The sequence below is a fragment of the Colletes latitarsis genome, chromosome 2 (assembly GCF_051014445.1).
Source record: "Colletes latitarsis isolate SP2378_abdomen chromosome 2, iyColLati1, whole genome shotgun sequence".
Lineage (NCBI taxonomy): Eukaryota > Metazoa > Arthropoda > Insecta > Hymenoptera > Colletidae > Colletes > Colletes latitarsis.
This window is the reverse complement of record NC_135135.1, coordinates 7,109,510-7,131,237: the sequence shown is the minus strand read 5'-3', so window position 1 is coordinate 7,131,237 and position 21,728 is coordinate 7,109,510. Positions and strand designations below refer to the sequence as shown.

General features: G+C 35.7%; 1 protein-coding gene across 2 annotated transcripts in view; it reads left to right on the top strand.

Moving 5' to 3' along the window:
• The window catches only part of LOC143348751 (uncharacterized), a 92,236-nt gene that overhangs the window by 28,110 nt on the left and 42,398 nt on the right, over nt 1-21,728 (top strand). The window lies entirely within an intron of this gene.

Sequence of the window (21,728 nt, the reverse complement as noted above, 5' to 3'; positions counted from 1 at the left end):
TAAATGCAATACGTATTATAAATGTCATAAATAATGAATGACATAGATTTCGTAAATTCATCGTAAAGGTAAGATCTATTATAAATGCATCGTATGTGCAGCATAGATATCATATGTGCATTGCGAATGTATGATAAATATTGTACATGTATCGTACTATAAATATCATGCATGAGTTAAATGCATCATAATTGCATCGTGAATGCAACTTAAATGAAGCTTGAATGAATCTTGTATGCATTCTATTCTATGCACTTCACGAATGCATTCTAAATTTATTTTATGTACTGTATGAAAATCCATCGTAAATACATCATGAATGCATTTAGAATGAATCGGAATGAATGTGGAATGAATTTGGAATGCATCTTTAATGCATCTTTAATGTAACTTGAATTCATCTTAAATATATTCTATGTACTTCATGGACACATCATAAATGTATTTTATATACTTCATGAATGTATCATGAATATACACATACTATAACATAGTATTCATCTTGAATTCATCAGATGCACTGTAAATGTACCCACGAATGCATTGTACTCATTATTACAAATGTTTCGCGTTTTCTCTTGCCTGTTTCCACGAGTTCTTCACTTATATAACTATTATATATATTTTTAATTCAATATTTTCTTGAACTGAGCTGAAAATATCCCCGAAACGTTGAAAATAATGATCGATCCCAATCAAAATCCAATAATAAAAAAACCTTCTCAACTTTCTACGCTATTCAAAAAACATTTATTCACACTAATCATCAAAAACCATTTTCTACAGTCTTTTCAATAACTATGATAAGTAAATTTATTTTCTAAAACTTGCATACGATCGAAAACGATCTTTTTTCGAAGGATGAGAAACAGGAAACCAGGGACGTAGATCCAAAGGAAAAATCGATCGATTATTAGTTTCTAAATGTTTTTTGCTCCATTGGCGATCTCTTCCTGTCGGAATATTTATCGAAGCACTCTCTACGTCCCCGTAAACCGTAGATCCACTCTTTTTTCCCCGGCGCTAGGCTATTTTCTCTGATAGCATCGACGAGTTACTCCGTCGACCCCTTTAAGCCGGATTTCTACGACACTGTATCGCGTAGAACCGGGTTCTGGCTCCCCAGATTCGCAGCAACCAGTCCTTGCGAAGGAAAAGCGGTTGTGAAAATGTCTCGACGCCAGTCGTGCCAGCGATCTACGGTGATCCAGGATCTATGATCACGGCACACCGATCGAACGTTCGTTGATTCCTCGCAGCCTCTTTCAAATCGAATTATTCTTCATACTAGCGTTCGGTAACATAAACCCCCAGTCGATCATTTTAATTAATATTATTACTATCGAATAATATAATTTAACAGGCGATTATGCATCGTTGTAGTTTCGAATATTTTAATATTTTTTAACAATTAGCTACCCTTCGTAATTTCGTGCTTTAACATTTACTGCATTATTCTCTCGAATATATGGTAGTAAATCTTGTTTTTCTAAGTTTTTCTTTTTTCGCTGTTGATTTTGACTTTTTGGAATATTTTGAAAAATATCGTGTCTGATACAGAACTCCACAAATTCGTTTACAGTATTTTTTTAATTATCACAGTCCTTTGCTATCAATTTTTATACTTCGTTGTAGGTGTGCATATTTTTCGATTCGACACCAGATATTAAATGACGTAATCATGAAAAATTTCAGTGGTTGAAAAGAAATCACTTTATTCTAACGAAATTGTTACTAACTATTAACGAACACTGCAATTAACTTAGTTCAAAAACTTTCAATTTATTTCAAATAATTAATTTAAGTGATTAATTAATTCTTATTAATTTCAATCCCCATTGATTCAGTAATTTCTATATCAAATTATTTGTTGCTTTATTTGATCAAAGTAATAAAAAATAGTTTCAAAATAATTAATGTAAATTGAATGTAAAACAAGGTTAGTTTTCTATATTATTTGTGAAATAGATATAATAAAATATTTGAAATAATCTGATTATTTCAAACGATTATTTGTTACTTTATTTCAAGTAAAATGTGCCCAAGCCTGCTTAATATATTCATTCGTTTTTCGACTTTCTGATCATTATGCATTTTTTACTCGCTGATACCAAATAGTCTGCGCCCGTATAGTAGTAACAATAATAGTTGTTAACTGGAATACGCGATAAAACGCGTACCTTTGACTAACTGCACTTTCACCGTTGAGGCTCTTCCGCGATACTCTGTCCCACTCTCCTGTTTTTTTGTTACATAATTTCAGAATAATGTTGCTATCGAGCTATTCGATTTGAGACCGCGTCGCATCACTGCAAGTTCTTCCAAGTCTAGGAAGGAATTCCGAACGAATAATTCATGGCTTTCGTGATCTCTTTCTCCCTTCTTCTTTCGTTACGTAATCAAAAAGTCACGCTGCTATGGAGAAACTCCAGTATTTCGTTCGAGTTAGATTATATCGACTCCGAATCTTAGGAAGGAATTCGAAACGAAAGGCTTATCAATTTTACTGGATTAAATACTACCTTAATTTATCTTGTGCCATGACTCGGATATTGCTATGGAAATCTTTTCTTCGTCATGTGGGTCAACTTTATGTTTTAAAGATAGTGCGTTGGCTATGCATAGCCTTACATAATCTCCTTTTGCGTTATTATATTAAATTTAGTTTCCTAGTTATGATATGTGCTACTCTAAATTCTTTGTTAAGTTAAGGTATTTTGCAAATTATTTTAAATATTTTATTAAGAGGACTAGGCTGTTAAATATCTCCAAAATAAAGTCTTGTTTGGGAATTAATTCTAAAAACATGAATGGAGGTTCAGATTTTATCTTTTACACAATGTTTATTTATATCCGGAAAACTAAAAATAATTATAAATATGAATTTCTAAGTATGTACAATTTTATGTGTATTGCATACTGTTAGTTATTTTTTTTAAAGATAATTTTTAATAAATAGTTTGGGTTTGAACCTATGAAAAAGAAATTATAATAAAGTGAAATAAAAGGTCGCTTTTTTGATAGCCTAGTCCCTTTAATAAATTACAGTTCAGCTTCTACTCAAAGTAAATAAACTTTGTACTTGTTCATAAGTATTTCATTGGACAAATTGAGCAAAACGAAAGATTTTTAATAAATTCTTGTCAATTTTATCGAAATCGTAGAATTGCTGAATTTCACAAACTGCAATTTTTATTCCAGCCGGCTGGGATATCATATTTTACTGTAATCAGTTTTACCTGAAAGTGGACACCACGAGACTTTCTAAAAATGATTTGAATGGTAAAAAGATTCTAGTGGGACACTTGTGAGACTCGTTACACCGTCCAAGAGGATTACAAATGTTGGATACGATTCAGAAGTAGGAAATAGAAATCTAAGAAACGGTAAAAGAATTCGTCACTTTGTTGTGTCGTTAACAAAAGGTGCAATTGATTCTGAAATTCGATCGTTGAAGTAGTGAAAACCAGGAAACTATCTAGCAAAATCAGAAGGATTGCTACGATAATGGAGGATACGTTTGTGAAATTAATTTAGCAACAGCAAATGGAAAGTAAATTATCTGTTAAATGGGAACATTTATTGAACTCATTTAATATAAATACCAATTTAAGAAAATTGAAATTTCTTAAATTGGTTTGCTACAAAGAACTATCAAGCATTTGAAGATTTTGGGCTATAAAATTATTTTGTAGGAGAATTGTAAAATTCCTGATACCCAGAAATTAAAATTCAAGAAATTTAAATGTCTTGAATCGTAAAAAAAAAATAGAATGTTTATGGAAATTTTTTTCTAAAAAACGAATTATTCTTTTTTTAAATTTACAATGTGGTTCTGTTTATACGTGTTTGCAAAATATTTCAACAAATTTTCTTTTTTGAAGTGTGAAAAAAGAATAGAATTATAGTAAGTCTTGTAAAGTGCCACCTGTTTACAATCACAGTTTTCTCTGTGTGGATTAGTTTGAAATAAAAAATTGAAGCATTTTCATAAAGAATTACTCGCTTTGACAATTTTCAAGCTACTTTCATTAGGTTAAATTGTTTTTTGCAATATAAACACTGTTTTATGTAAGAACTTACTGAATATTTATTGTATGTCGAGAAATATAATCTTGTTTCTATTTCCTACTAGACTCAACTCCATACCCTTAAACTTTTTATTTTATTAACCATCTCAAAGAAATTGGAATAATATCGAATTACTTTTGTAAATATTGTTACACCGTAGCATTGCAGTTTCGTTGCATCGTATTTCTTGCTTTTTAAATGGTGCCAATCGTATCGACAGTGAAAACACTTTCCTTCGAACGGACGATATATCTTAATTTAGAAAACGCCACGTTTGAAGGTAAACAAATATTTCTATAGAAGTTAATCGTTGTGTTTCTATAACTTTCTGTCGACAAAATTCCCATAATTAGCTAAAAAGTCGCTTTGAGAATTCCTATGTGATCGAGATGATTTCGAGACCTGTCTGTACAAACGATTGAACGCTATAGGCAATTAACAAGTGGCTGACACTTCTCTCTGCGAAACGTCGCGTCCTAACGCTCTTTTTCTCAATCGTCAGCTTTCCAATAGGCGATTCGCGGCTTTTTCCCGCGTGGTCGAAGTGTCCGAATGATTTTTTGTACGCGCACGTGTTTCGCCGCGGCTGTCCCGTCCACAAATTAATTAGCGACAGCCGACGAGAAGCCAGCCGGTCTCAAGTGGGTGTAATTAGACGCCCTTGCGTCCGTCGCGGCGCAGCAAAGACGAAGAGGAGAAAAGAAAGCCCGTCGCAATGAACGATACCCTGACTGAAAGAGAAAGTAACGCGTTTCAATAGAAAACTATCTCGTGAAAATCGGCCGGTTTCGTGTTTTCAGCTGCGTTACGAACCGTTAAAATAATAATCGTACCATTAATATTGAACGCGATTAAACAATGGCGAACGTATTAAGGTGTTGCATTTAAACAGAATCGATATTTAATTATTCATTAGGCTTGGGGGCCGTTGAACGACAGCGGAGAAATGCTTGGACAGGGGTCGCCTGTGTTTCTAGAAGTTGGTTGCCATTTTCAATCGTACTTTTTTCAAAATATTCTCAGCGTGCAAATAGACGGTTGGTTTTCTTATTCAGATTTAACGAAAATACGAATTTTCTAGATAACTTGCATGAAATTCTAGTCGAGGTTGATTGTTAAAGCTTGTTGTAATAAAGAATAAAAGAAAATGTATAAAATGTGGCGCATAAAACTAATTATTAGTCTCCAGACACGGCTCTGTACGTTATAACATGATCATTTTTTTAATTAGAATGTTTCTACATATAAATATATGCCAGTTACCTTGTAAAGTGAGTTCTATTTAAAAACTGGCCAAAATGATGTAACTCTATATAGAACAGTGCTGGAGATTTGCAATTGTTCACGTGCGCTGCATCCCACAGATTTTCAAAATTCTTTTTCTCGGTAACGGAGGTTCGTACAAAATAATTTTATTCTACATTTCCGACCTGCTTTTGCTTGAATAATCATCTACTTCCCGGTTATACTACGATTATTGGTATTTTCTCTTAAATTTTTTTAGTTTCTGTGTACGAAATTGATTCTACACTAAGAGAATTATCGAGTAAACATTCCAGTGAAAAATAGGGTGAAAATTACCCTCAAGTTGAGAATATCTGGGACTATATTATAGTCAAGTACTTATTACCATGTACCTACGTACACACTTTAATATCTAATTTTACTTGGTAGAATGTTTGCAGCAATAAAACCTAAAAATGCCAATAACAGCAGATAAATTACATGTAAAAAGTTTGTCCTAAGCTTCCTCTGTATTACAGGGTATGTTTTATAGACAGGATGTTCGTCTACCCCTGGGAAAAATTTTAATGGGAGATTCTAGAGGCCAAAATAAGACCAAAATCAAGAATATCAATTTGTTATTAAAGTTATTAAAAAATTAAATTAAAAAATTTCAAATCATTCTGAAAAAATTATTTTTAATTGTGGGGGTCAATTACAATCATTTTTGGTGAATAGACATATTCCCGAAGTCCTAACCAGTTTCGAGAAAAAATTTCAAACCGTTCTAGAAAAATTATTTTCGATTTTGAAGGTCAATTACAGTCATTGTTGACGAATACACATACCCCCGAAATCCTACGCACTTTCTAGAAAAAAATTCTTTTCCGAAAATATAATGTGTAACCAGAAATGCTTCCCTGAAATTTCATGCGAATCTTTAAAACGTCATAACTTCTAGACAAATTGAAGGATTTTAATAATTCAGAATTCAAACAAAGCGAATTAATGAAGCTCTAGAGCGCCAGAAAAATGGGCCGAAAAAATTCATTGGATGTAAGGTCTACTCGTATATCTCGTCTGTGGTAAGAACCACTATCACGCGTACGCAGCTGTTTGCAGATTACCGCTCTACAAGCGGAACTTTAAACGTTAATAACTTTTTAACGAAGCCCCAATCAACAAATTTGTATTCTTGATTTTCGCCTTATTTTGGCTTATAGAATCTCCCATTAAAATGTTCCCCGGGAGTAGCCGAACACCCTGTATAATATAGCGAATAAATAAATAGATAAAGTTGATCGGTCGGAGGATCCCGTCGTAAACTTTCTCACCCGGTGGGCAATGGTTCATCGAGCTCGAATCGTCCCGGGACAACTTTCTTCGTTGATTTTAAAGGAACACAGTCCCCGGGTGCTATTTTTCCGAGCAGACTGTACCGTCGTCCAGGCTGGACACGATAGCGCAGTCGATGTCCATTAATTTCTTTGGCTCGTTTTAAAAGGACTCCGGTCCGTCGAGCTTTCTCACCGAGTGGCCAATAACTCATCGAAGCCGAGGTTTGCGATTAATAACATTAACGCGTTTCTCCTCGAATTCTGGGCCTCGAGGCACCCTGCCCGAGCGGACTGTACATCGTCCAGATCGGGTTAACTATGTAGATGGGAAACATCTTGCATAGCGGGGCGTTGGTTCAATAATGATAGAGCAGACGCGATAACGGGAACGAAACAGACAAGAGGCGAGTTAACGAGATGCGAACCGGCGCGACGAGGACGCACACGCACACACCAGTACCGTGTAATCGTCGTGTATCTGGCTCTCTCGAACAGCTGATGAGAATAATGCGTACGGTGGACAGGAAATGGCCCTCTCCCTTCCTTTCTTTCTTTCTGGCTGCACGCGCGCAACGGCAGTGATAAACCGAGAGAGAAGGAAAGAGAACGGGTTACGAAATTTGTACGACGAAGCCTCGAGAAAGAGATGCACTACCATCTGGCTGACGGGGTTTGCTTATGGGCTTAATTAAAAATTCGATGGACGCGGTCGGATGAATTGGTCCGACCGTTCTCGATGAAAGAAGGGTCGGGAGGATCGCTGTGTCAATTAAACAGAAAAAGGACTGTGTTTCGTCATGAGAGAAGATCCGCTGAATATTACTTACTAAACCTCTCTCGGAACGCCAGATTCAGATAATGGTGAATGGCTTTCTCTATGCAAACTCCCATACTCGCCGCTGAAAAGCGAACCGTGTAGCTTTCTTGATCAATTCTGTATTATTGCGTTGGTCCGTAAGATCGTGCGGTTTTTCTTTGATATTAAATGTAACTTGTGTAACATTTGACTATGTTTGGTCATGTATTATACGTCGTTCGATAGTTTTTCGATATCTTTTTTTAGGTTATTGTAATGTCTTTCATTCTGTGCTAACAATATAAATAAAAACTATTGCAAGCTCCAAAAATAAACATCTCCGACTAGAGCTCTCCAAGTACTTGAAATATTCGAGAACTTAATATTCAGACTAAATGAATGTTTGATCAAACTGGAAGAAATTCAATCTCTTCGAGTTGTTTATACAAAATGTGAGAATAACTATAACGTAATAAGTTAAATACCTATATGTTAATTATAAGAGTTATCCTTATATTACGTATTAAGTTTTCTATCTTTTCTTTTCTTTATGCAAACTATAACGATTCAAATATCAAACCACCACAAGTTATTTAAATGAATAAGTATTTTTTCTTAATTTCCAGAATTATCATGATAATTCTCGACTTTATCTAAGCCTATCAAAATCTTATCTAAACGAATTTTATTATTCAAATGTAATACTATATTTGAATAAGAATACATAGTTAAGTTTCTTTGAATAATCAAGGTTTCTTGAATAATTAAGAGTGCTTAAACAATCAAATACTTGATTTGATTTAAACAATCCAAGCTAAGCTTGACTCGGCTTGTATTTTCAAGTACTTGAAGAATTCAATCTTCGACACACTTAAGTATATCAGTTTAATCATGATTCTAAAGCTGCTCAACTTGTTTGAAATATTTGTGCCAACTACTATAATGATTGCGTTGTTGATAAAGTACTACAGAAATGGTTTTCATGATTTGAGCGGTTCAATTTTGTCATAAATGGTGAATCGCGTTGTGGTAAATAATTTGACATGGAATATTTGGATCAAACAATGGCTCACCATTTGAAAACAGTGACAAAAGTACGAAAATTTCACATTTGAAAAAACTACACGACCATATGGACTAATTCAATATTTTGATCGACAAATAAAAACGAAAATGTAACGTGCACGAGAGTACTTGTGTCACGTGGTTGGATAAAGATGAGCGTATACGACTAATTTATAACTTGAAATTATACTGCAAAATAGGATTATGTTAATATAAGATGGAAGAAAGATGCAGCTATGTATAAGAGAAAAAAGAAAATGTAGCGTTGTGGAAAATAGGAAAGAATAAAACTACAAATTATACGTTTCGACGTGTATATACTACTATTAAAAAGTATCGAGCATCCTTGATCTATAAGATAATTGAGCCTTCTTTCGTGCATATACAAACGTTTTATTAAAATTATTATCTCTATATATTCATTGACCAGAACTGTTTTAAAATTAGTAAATATGACTACATATGTATTCTATATACTTGATTAGTGCATCTTAAATTCCATCATACTACATAGGATAACAGGCCTAATTACCGGACACATACATACATACTTGGTTTTTGAATTTTTTGGGACATGTCTTAATTTATTTTGCAATATGTAGAATCCCAAAGTTGACTATCTAGCATTCGTATACATGTATAAATTTTGTCGATAGCATTTTTTAGAAAAGAAACAAGTATTTTTTAAACATATAAAACGAAATCCTTATCGCATTTACCGGATATCACGAACTTTCGATAATTAATTACCGTACCCCATTAGGTAGACTCTGTGACTGAACCATATTTAACGCAAGCAATTTTATATGTCAATTTTAAATGTAGGTTAGAACTTAAATACCTACACGTAATGCTTTAGCATTGCGAAATATTAAACAAGAAAGCTGATTATAGGTACACCACGAATCCGATTAATAAATTAGACGCGTGCTTAGGGCGCCAAGGGAAGAGGGACAATTCTGTCGAATTAGAAAAAAACAGAGTAGGGAACATACGAATTTTGGACGCGCCGAAAAAAATAGTTAAGAAAGACGAAGATTACAAACCACGAATGCAATGATCAAACAAGAACATCAACCGAGAAAGTAGAAGTCCCTTCTGGCGGGGAAATTCTGCCTCAAAAAAGCAGAAGACGCTCGGAGTATCGATAACCAGATGTCAGAAGGCATAGATATGCTTGTGAAAACTGGAACGAAGACCCCAAAGGATTTAACGACAAATTACTTTCTCGTTAAATCGTGCGTCGGAAGGTCCAGCGGCGCGAGTGACAAATGGCGGCGGTCCACAATCGGGCTGCTGCGTGAAAAGGATGAAAAATAGCTGTCTCCGGGCGTCGTTTCCCTCCACGAACGTACCGTCTCTTCGGGGAGGACTGTTTTGAAACGAATCGACCGCAGAAAGCGCGCCAGCAAGCTCAACAGGCAGAGGCTTTGGAATCAATAGAAAAATCAGCGGCGGTCGGGCGTCGAGTCAGCGAACAGCTGACTGGCACGTTTCATGCGGCGAGCACGGAACTTCCGTCCTTGTTCGGTGGCTGGCGAGTTTAAAGCCAGAGAAAACGCAAACGGTGGGTCGACGAAGAGGGAACAAGCCAACAGCAGTCGCTGGAAAGACGAAAACCACCAGGGGGCCAACGAAGAAGAAGGAGACCCGTTCGAGGCAGACGAAGAGAGACGATCGATCAATGAGAAGGGAGGATATACCAAAGATCAGGAAGAGAGAAACGCTGAACAGAGGTGTACGGATGCTGAAGAAAGAGGAAGACAGAGAGAGATCAGGGCGTTGCACCGCTTGCTGTGACCCAGTGTCCCTTATGGGCCTCGGGATGCCTCGTGGTGCCCGTATCTCATCTTCTTCCGTAGCTCTTTCTTGGCCCTGCCGACTATGATGGCCCACTGTGTATACTAAAGGCCACATCTCGGCGCAATGTTTGCGCTTCGCTCTTTATCAAACACGTTGATTCCGTCTTTTGGGGTCTTTCTATCTGGTAGCACCGTTGGACAGAGTTCTCTGGTTAGTGGAAATTTCTGGGTGGAAAAGTTCAACATTGTGCTCCAGAACTTGTTTGAACCGTCCTCTTGAATGTCATCCACTGTGGCGTTTGCTATCTTGTTTAGGAACAACAGAATTTAATAGAATCATGGAATCCTTTTTCTCGTCACTGGTAGTTTTTGACAATTCATAAATAGTTGGCTGTTGGAATGATTCGTATTATATTTGCATCGGTATCAAATGATTTTTGAATTAACGCTTTGACTGTCGCGTCACCCATAATTGACTAAAGTTGAGATGTCGAGGAAAATAAATTTGGATAGGATTTGTGAATTTCAACGAGATTATAAGAATAATTTAGAATGGTCTAAACACAAAATTTTAGTCTTGTAAAATATTATATAGTTTTAATTTGGTAATGAACTTGTTAAAATATGAATTTAAGAGTAGAAAGTTTCCTTCAACATAGTCAAATGTCCTAGATTGTTTCTTATTTGAATTGTGTTTTATATTGTCTTCTTTAGTGTTTGCTTCCTTGTTTTCTAACAACAGAATTTAATAGTATCGTGAAATCCTCTTTCTCGTCACTGGTAGTTTTTGACAATTCATAAGTAGGTGTATATTAAAATGATTCACAATGCTCTGGTTAGTAAAAAATAGATTTATGGGCTGATGAAGGGTTCCTTCAACATAGTCAAGTGTTCCAGAACTGTTTCTCGATTAGACTATGTCCTATCTTATCCTGTTTGGTACTTACTTGCTATCTCCTTTAGTGACTACGTAATTTAATGCTGCAACATTATTCAGAAAATTCATAAATAATTTAATATCGAAATGATTCACATTATATCTGCATCCATGTTGGACAATTTTCTGGTTAAAGTATGAATTTAAGGGCAGAACTTTTCCTTTAACATAGTCAAATGTTTCCAAATAGTTTCACGTTTAAACTGTGTTGTATATTATCTTCTTTGGTACTTGCTAACTTGTTTCGTAATAACATGATTTCGTAAATTAGACATTTAGATTGAAACAAAGGTAAAAAACGATAAACACTGATAATGTTATACAAATTGGAAGATAAATATTCCTTTTTTGTTACATTTGTCAATACAAAACAAACTAATTTCGAAGAAATGTAGAGGTGTTACGTCAATATAAAATTCCATTTTTACACAGAACATTCTCACAAGAACTTGTAATTAATAGTTATAAATAAATTGTTCGTTGGCCACGCTATTATGATACTTTAAAATACAGATGAGAAAAGTTTCGGTTTCGATGAAACACGTTGAACGATGAATAAAAAATAACAAACGCTTGATCCGTAATTTGTTTGGTAACAATCAGGGTTTAAAAATCTAGACAACGAGTATATGACTTCAGAGACTCGTGGGGTTGTTTTTGATCAGCAATTAGAACTGTGAAGTTTTGTAGACTGTGGACTTTATTGTTTAGTAGAGTTTGGACTGAAGAAACTAAGCGATTAGAGGGATCGATGCAGATGTAATGCGAATTCATACGTTTGCGGTTTCCTTGGTGACAGACCGCTGTGCAGGTAGCTCGTAATATCATTTTCTTTCGTTTGATCGATATCCCTCGATTCTATAGTACAATTTCAAGGACGACGCGACTAGTTGAATCGCAACGGTGAACGGAACAGACGAGTTCAGTGCTTATAAATCGTTCTGATCAGCGATCTTCGATTTACAGAATTATGTAACGGCTGTACCTCGCCTCGACACTCGAACGACCCAGTTAAAGTAAAAGAGCGATGATTGAGACAAATTTAAGCTAGGCCAAAATACTTAACGGCGAAGAAATAATTGATAAACAAAATTAGAGCATCGGTGTCTCAAGGATCGCTTCTCAACAACGATGGATTATAGACCAGAGACAAAACGGACGATGGTTCACGACCTGGAATGTTTAAACAAAATTGAAAATACCACAGGTTAAAAATACCATAGGTTTAGAATAAATATACAATCGATTTTATTTCTATTTCAAAAGCGTGACAAAACAATTTTTTGCAAGAGGGTAGATTTGGGGTGCAAAAGGGATTAACGATGTATCGATAGAAATTAAACGCAGTCTTATTTGTTCTATAGTGTTATTTAACCATATCTATATCTATTATTATCGATTTTGTTATGTTTAACATTTCGTTATTGAGGAAAATGATTAAACTTAGACAATAATTTTTTTAAATTTTAAATCATTTATGCCGTAAGAACAAAACGCGTTAAAGATAGCTACAGTTAATGAATTTGGAGCATCATTAACAGGGAATGTCTACCAACAAATGTTTGCCCTAATGCCACAAATACTGTTACAACAAAGAAATCATATAGATTCTGATTCTGCACGATTAGAACAATATTTTAGGCCAAGCATCCTTGGGCTGACTTTTTGACGTTAATTCTTCGTAGACGCGTTTTATCTTCTTGATCTTCTTCTTGACTTCTTGATCTTCCGGATCAAGAGATGACGAATGAGAAAAATCGGTGAGAGTGGAGACTTGAAACCACTTGCACCGGCTCATGACGCCCGGAGGACATATCATATATTGTGGTTTTTTACACGTTGAAAGATTTCTCGTAGAAAGTTGCCCATACGTACTTCTTTACTCGTTTCTTCGACAGAATCAAAATTTCCTGGTACAGTCTTATTTAAGACTATTTCTACCAAAGGTATCGAAAGACCTTTATAATTTCACTTTAAAATTATTTTCTAAGTTTAACCATATTTCCTCAGCTATATGATATTAAAGAAGAAGGTAATAGTACATTTGTAACCAAAGAACAAGAAAATTCTATCGTAAAATATAGGTATAATAAAAGCAGCAGCATTATTTTTCATTTTTTCAACTTTTTACACACCAACATATTAATTTTGTCTTTTTCGAGTACAATTTTATAATTAAACTTGTGTTAATATCGTCCCCATGCCTTTCTCCGCTTGCCATTTTCACACAATAATTCAGATATCTTTTGACATATAACAAAATAGCTGTAACTCAACAATCTCAAACAAGTAACATATTTGAACAAGAATTGTCGTTGCAGGTGCAATAGTTTGTACGTAATCCTATTCTAAATTCAAAGTGTTACGACCGTCATTGGTCTTCCCTAGTAAGACAAATTTCAAGTTATTTAGAAAATTGAAAATTGTACGAATTTAGTCCGGCAATGAACGTGTTAAACGCCTAGTAACAGTGTCGGGTTAATAATTGCATTTTTCTGATTAATGGCGGGCCGTCCGATGTTCGCGAGGTGGATAATGATTCTTAGCGCACTTTTTCTTCTATTTCCATTCGCGATTCGTTCACACACGCCCATGAGTGCACGTGCTCGTTATTTCAGCAAGGCTGCGCTCGAATCCGCCGCTACATTTTTTTTTTGTGGGTTAACTAGCTAGGCATTCCGCTATGTTGAAAGATAAGTGGAACGACTACATGGTGCCGTGCAAGATAGCGAACTTGTAATTCCGTGCGTTACCCACACGAGCGTTGCGCCTTCTTTTCCGTGTTCGTTGCCTTCTTTATTCGACGCCAGCGAATTATGTGCTTGAATAAATTTCGTCGCTGCTTTCCTTTCCTTCGAACCAACGATTCCGATGAATCTTTTCCTCGTCCGTTTCTTTTGCGAGACTTTTTCTACGACTTGGATCCGTTTCGACGAATCGAGGCCCGTCCAAACTGTCAGACAATTGTTCGCGGACTATACAAGCAACGAAACAGAAGTCTCGAGACTGACAAATAGTAATCTATAATTTGTCTTAGCATTTACTAAATTGAGAGACAATCGAAGAGTCTTTACAGAAAACAATGCAAGTGCTAAGAATCTTTTTCGGGAGGAAGGAGAAACGGATTTTAGTTGCTGACTTTAGATTTTTGATTTGTTTTTATCGTTACGTGCCACTAAGCTACGATAACTTAAATACATTTCAGAATATTCCTTACGTTAACAATACATAAATTTGGTTCTGTTCGTTTAAATCTGCAAGTAACTGTAACTGTATTCGTAAATTAACTGAAAAATATTAAAATATTTAAAATATACAAAATTAAGAGTTTAATAAACATTTACAATTTTATCATTTCAATTTCTACTGAGAGTTATAGCAAAAATTTATTTTATTATATCTCCACTAACACATGTACACTCCCGTCCATAAGTTATCGTACACTTAACGAACGTGAAATAAAAACGAATTAACACTGAAGCGATGTACATTATAAAATGAAACTAACACATATTTATTTATTACATTACATACAAAATAATAGCAAACAATTTCGTTTGATGACGATCGTTCAAATTAATGGTAGAATTCTATCAATAATTATGTTTTAGAATTTCTTTCCTTAATATCATTCCACCCTTTCTGTAATATTGTCCACGGTCCTTCTTCAATTTTAAACGTGTTTATCTCCAAATTTTTCTTCCCCAAACAATTTTACTTATTGCATATTTATTTCAATTTCACACGAGCGTTATAAAATTTGTATTAAAGCAGTAAATTAAGATGAAAATATAATAGCGTCAGAAAATTGTATCTGTACTTTAATTTGCATTTTTCAAGATGGACGAGCCAAATGTCCTGTAACTTATGAACGGTAGCGTACATTGTTTTCTCCAAAGTGATATCATCTATTATCATTATTTATAACTATTTACGGAGGGATACAGTACTTAAGATTTTATTCATTACCTTTAAAATAGATTTTACTACAAAAACTTACTACAACTTCAATTGGTGAATTTACCATCGCCTATTATTTGTGTTTTCATATTATATTCTAACCTCGTTTAACCCTTAAGTGGACACTCAGTCTCAACTGAATTGTTTTACTTAATGTTGATTTTTATCAAATTGGTAAATGGAGATCAACTTCCCCTTAAAGCATTTAAAAAATAATGAACTAATGAAGGATTACATAAATTTTCAAATAATTATATTGATATAATCCACTTAAGGGGCCTTTCTACTTTGTAGGATTTAAAATATCAAATCTTTTTTTGCATTTCCTTTTAGTATGTAGTCTCGAAAATATATCTACCAAATATTAAATTGAAATTCGGAAAACTAACGAAGTTATAGCCTGCTGAAATGTACCACGCGCAGGTATAATAACTGGACGTGAAACTTTAAAGCTGTTTTTCTCGAAACTACATTTTTCGGCACTGTGTAGACAATAACATGAAAACTATTCATGATATCAACATCAAATTCATACAGTATCTTTAGAACTGGTCTCCTTATAGCATGAACTAGGATAATTGCGATATATGCAATACTTTTTCTTTTATTAACAAAAAAGCAACCGAATATATGAAAATATTCAGTATTTTTTCGTAAAATAGCTGCCATTTTGTCATTTTTTGTTTTTTAGAAAAGATCCTAGTTCATGCTATAATCAAACTTATCTATATTCTTTCTATCTTTGGTTTTTGGATTTCGGATAACTTGATCGTTGATCAACAAAAACAGCGTAATCAATAGATATTATGCGTTGCAAAAATTCGTAAATATAGTTAAATATATAATAAATTTATCCACAAAACCCGGAATTAATCGCTCTTTAATAGCCCGCAAAAAAAATCACAAAAAAACATGTATTTTTCGTGCCTACAAAGTAGAATGACCCCTTAAGGGCTAAATGGTCTACTACCGTATTTCCATTGACGCGTAGAATATTTTAAGAAAAGTTACAATTTTCCAACTTCGGCACCTTGGCATTGTTTTCTACAAGTACTCCTTAATTATTTATTATATTTGAGAGTTGAAATAGTGCAATTTTGAGATAATTGAAGAATAGACGGGGATCCCTAGTTACCATTTTGTCTTTGGCGCGCAAACGGGAAGAAAAGTAAGGAACGAAGCACACGTGGAGATAACCGACGGTTACTACGATCGGGCGAGTTAAAGTTTCTAGTCGGATAGACACGCTCGAAGGGATCCGACTGAACTTACGGGAGCCATGGCAGCGTAATTGCCGGCCTGGGCGCGTTGGATCGACGTGATTGCACGATTGCATGCCGCTTTCCTTTTGCACGTTACGCCCCTGATTTTGTCGCAATGCTCCACAGGCGGTATCTTTGCTACATGCTCCTTGCGCATTCTATCGCGTCTCAGATTTCCATTTCTTCGAGCGTGGTCCGGGCCGTATTTTCGGCACGATAATCGTTTCGTTCCCTTTGTGAGCCATTGTCGATCGTCGCACGAAGAGTTCTTGTTAACCCTTAAGGGAACGATTGGACGCCACATTGCATCGAATCAATTCTCCTGGTAGATCCGTTTAAATTCGACGTTGCGTTAATTAAACTCGTGGAGAGCTGAATAATTTTAGGGGTCGACGCAGAAACCATTATAGTAGCCATTCGAGGTTGAGTTGCGCTCTTTTGAAGGGGTCCCTTGGTTTTGCAACGCTAAAACGAGACGCCTTCTTGTTAATTTCTTTTCTTAGCTCTGTTCTGCCGTTGTCCTCGGGTCTACACGACCAAAAATAAAATATATGCTTTGGTAGGTACTGCGTTTAATGTAAATGAATAACGTACACTGTAACTTTTTGCTAAAAGGTGGTTGAAGAAGAATTAAATACAAAAACTGCATTTATTGCTTTCCGTACACTCAATTTCTTTCAGAATGATATTAGTACGCTTGTATAGCTATAAGAGAAGCGTGTTCAAGTTGATGGAAAGTTATTTCGATCAATAAAATATACAGAGTGTTCTCGGATTAAATGCTCGAACTTGAGATAGAAATGTAGAATCGAAAAAACAAACAAATTTTTATTTTTAAAGTTATAAGGTTATAGGAACGAATAAAGTCGAAATAATGGTAGTGTATCCCGTTTACCGATGAAAAAATCGCGTTTGTAAAACAAGAGTTTAAATTAAAAGTTAAAAAACGGCCATTTCGTTTGTAACAACCTTATACTGTTGATTTACCAGAAAAAGGAAAAGTCGATTTTTTGAACCTGTTACACGGTAATCCGTCTTTAAATTAAAAAATAATACGTGGAAGAACGCACTGCTTGTAAGTTACTGCGACTCAGGATGACTTGGTACCATCTATGTACGATCGAAAGACCTGTTCTTATCGATAAATGGTGGAAGAAATGACACGAGGAGAGACGTATAGATTAACAAGCAGTGAAAAAGCGAGGGAGAACATCCAAGGCGCGTGAAATATTCTCACAGAATCCTCTCAGACATCCTGGTGATGACGTCAAGCCGTCTGAAAGTAGCAGCACAAGTGACACGACGACACACGTGTGCACCGTGCAGCAGATTTTTCTACGCGAGGAATAAAGAGGGATACCAGTTCTGCGTGTAATTCTGGTTTTCGAAAAGAAGCGCCGAGGAGGACGGCGACCATGTATTTTGACAACAGACACCGACGTGAAAAGGGGACGCGAGGCTGACGGCTTCGTAAATAATTGCCACGACGAAGGAAAACAGAAGAAGTTTGCTTTAACGCGGATGGACACTGAACGAATCGAACAGGTGTCACGAAAAGATAGGAGGATGCACGAAACGCCTTCTTTTACGTTACCAGAAATACAGTAAGCGTTGCTTCGTTTTGTTTAACGATTTTGTTTGCTAAATGAAAACGTAAAGAAATTACATTGGTAGACGAAGGTTTTCAAACGTTGAACCAAAGCGTTTAAAACAAATGCATAGTAAGAGAAAGTGCGATGGGGTTGATCTTCCCTCAAGAGTTATGAAATCTTTAAAAAAATTGTTCATTCATTTATTTTCAAAAGCACGTTCTTCAAATTGATGTTTAGAATAATTCAAAAATTGACTGATCAAGATTTCAATTTCATTTTTTAGTATGAAATTAACTTTTAAAAACAGGTTCGATGCTAAACAATTTAACTTTAAGAAAATTGTTTGCTTTTTGTAATAGAATGAGTGCGATAGATACTACGGAGAACGTAAACAGGGGTTGCATCGTCAAAAAAGTTAATAAAATTCTAAATTAATTTATAAACAATAAAAAGAATCGACGTAAACAAGTTATTTTCTGGAATTTAAAGATGTGTTCTCATATTCTCGAAAAAGTTGAATCTAAATTAACAATAGTTTTTCAAAAATCTGTTACGCTAGAATCCTTAAGACAAGGATATTGTAAACAAAACTGCAGTCCGAACGTTGAATTTATGATCGCAGTAAAAGAAATAAAGACACAAATTGTGCATACGTTGAACAAACAGAAATATTGAAGAAAAAAGACGAGAATCTCAAACATTATCGCAATAATCAAAAAAGGAAACCACTAGGGATAGAGAAAGTAAAAATAAAAGTAAAGGCTTTCGAGTGATAAACGGATGATTCACGTAGTAGAATCATCCGTGTCTACCTCTGAAATCAGCGATCTTGGTTTTGTCACTTGAAAGCGGGCACTACGGTGCTCGGTACCCTCGAGCCAAGAAAAGAACATCATAGAAAGATGCCAATATCTGGTAACGAAATCTACTTTTTCCTAAGAACGTCTTTTCCTCGATTGTTTGCGTACCAAAGCTATGCCACAAAGAACGATGGAACTTGAAAGGCAAGTCGGACGCGTTTGAAACCTATCTGAAGACATCCTGTAGGATCTCCCTGAGCGACGCATAGAACGAGCAGAAGGAAACTGGGAAGTCACCGTGGGCGTGCATAGATTTACCTCTGGAGCCCCGGGGTGAATTTCGTTGAAAGGATAGAGCAAAGCTTGGTGCGCAATTATTCGCCCCGAGGGCAAAGAGACAGAGAGGGAAGGGTTGACACAGCCCTGTCGAATCATCGAAACGCGGCTCATTCTTTCGTGGGGCGAAACTTAAGCAACAGCTGGCGACATACCGGCTCGTCACGTGACAATTATTATAGGGGCACCGTGTAGTTTGGATTACGAAACGGGGGTCGATTCGTGTGCACAGCGATACGTTGGTAAAAAAAGCGTTTTTCTTTCGACGAAAATATTAGGCGGATCTGGGTTATCTGGTGTTACGACAGCTGCGCGATGCTTGTTTTGGATAAAGGGCCAGTTCGTTGTGAAAATCATTGTAATGGGCTCTGGACTACGGAGGGTGGTACGTCATATTAGTGACGGAACAATTACAATATAGCGATGTCGTACATTTCTTCAGACATCAAAACATCGATTTCATGTCTACATTCGACGACAAAATAATAAGAAGCTTCTGAAACTTTCCTGTTTCTCAAAACTAACATAGAAAGGCTTTTTATACTGTTTTAAATTATCTTGATCTATTTATGTAAAAAACGGATGCGAATACATGATAAGATACGTATGAAAGAAGATTACGTAAGATTTTCATTTATTTTCACTAATAAGTACACTTTCTTTTCGTGCCTACAACTTCTAACAACCTAATATGTAACGATTTGTACAATGTTTTAAAATATTTACGGGAAATCGCATTCCAAGCTACTTCAATCACGATTTTTAGTTCTTCAACGAAATTATATTGTTCACGGTTTCTCTAGACGTTGTGAACTAGTTGTCATACATTTTCAATGATATTCAAGTTTGGGAACATTCAAGTTTATTTTTTTAAAAATAATTTTTGAAAAATAAATTCATGGCCATTGGTTTTATTTTCATTATAGCTTCGTGAATTAGTATCATTCATTACTTTTTAATTTAGCATCAATGAAATTAATATTTATCATGATCTCTATCCTTTTAGTTTGGAATTTCATTTGAAACATTGGTTCCTATTTGTTATTGTGAAATTAACGCAATCAACTATCTAGTTCGTCCAATGTGAATCTTCGTTCATTCTTATTCAAACAAATGTCATTCGATTCTGAGTATGCTTCATCGTTAATGACGGTTTTAACTAAAATTTCTTACGTTTTACGTAGTCACATTGTTGTAAAACACATTACGTTCATCAAATTAGTTGCTACTCTAACCTCCTATGCTGTTTTATGTAATGTCATAGCAGAATTCGGCACAATTCGTAATATCTTCCGTATATCACGATCATGATTATTTGCTCGTCTTTCTTTTATAGTTTTCTTATAGTCTTTTGTAATACATTCCTTAACAAAGTTCAATCGTTTCTTACAATTTGTACCATTTATGGACGGTTTTCTTCACGGTATCCTGTCATTATAACCAGAGTTGAGCAAATTTTATTTGTGACTAACAAATCAAATTTTAGATTTATTTATAAACTGACTTCCGTTTATAGTTCATTCGCAAATTAGACTCGATCAACGAATGTTTTAAACCGACAGTCAGGAAAACGAAGTCGACGAAAAGCAATATTTCTAGAAAACTTGAAATTCTATTCAAATCTATTAATTGTTTCGAAACTATTCACAGATCTATCGATAGAGATTGGATACTATTGCAACAATCAATATCACGTTGCTCAAGGAGTCGCATTACTAAGCTCTATTCTAGTCTCGCGATGGTCTGCCGATAAAAAGACACCCGGTTTTCACACTTTCGCAAAGCGGATTACATCCAAGATCCATCATCCAATTGTTAGGTTCGAAGATTCCTTCAAATGGACAGCCAATTTGCCGGGGCTTATTTTTCATCGCCGGGGTGTAACGGTCGCGATACGGCGCACCCTTCGGGGTCAATTAGGCGACCTCCAGTTGGGGTATAATACCTGCATCGTATTACACCCTATGTCGAGGCCCTCGGTGAGAAAAGGTGGCGACGCAACGGGGTCCACGGGGAATAATTGGATTTTCCTTGACGTAGGAACCCACAAAATGGTAAATTTCTCCGCTAATTCTTGTTATTACCGAAGAAACGGTTTTCCAACTTAAGTAAAAGCAAAGTGAAATCTGTCACGGTCGAAAGTCGAGTGTCGGTTCACCCTAAGCTGAACGTACACGACAATTAATCTTGAAAGGAAAGAGTTACGTAGTCCTGGGTATCTTCTTCGGAGGGTCGACCCGTTCAATATCGAGGGATGAAATCGGCGTAATGGCAGCACGACCCTTTGACCAGATGTGTGGTACAATGGTCGTCATGAAAAATCCGACGACAATGTTATCTCGATCTACCTTCTTTATGAGATCATGTTAGGAATTGAGTCGTCAAGCAGTCAGGTTCCCGACGGGACGGGAGATCACATTGATAAACGAGGAACTTGATTCTTTGGTTTCTTTCTGCTCGTAATTTCTTTTGACGATTTAATGGAAAGCAGTGAATCGAGATATTACCAACGGGAATAAGGGGATCAAAGCAGGCCGCTTGACAAA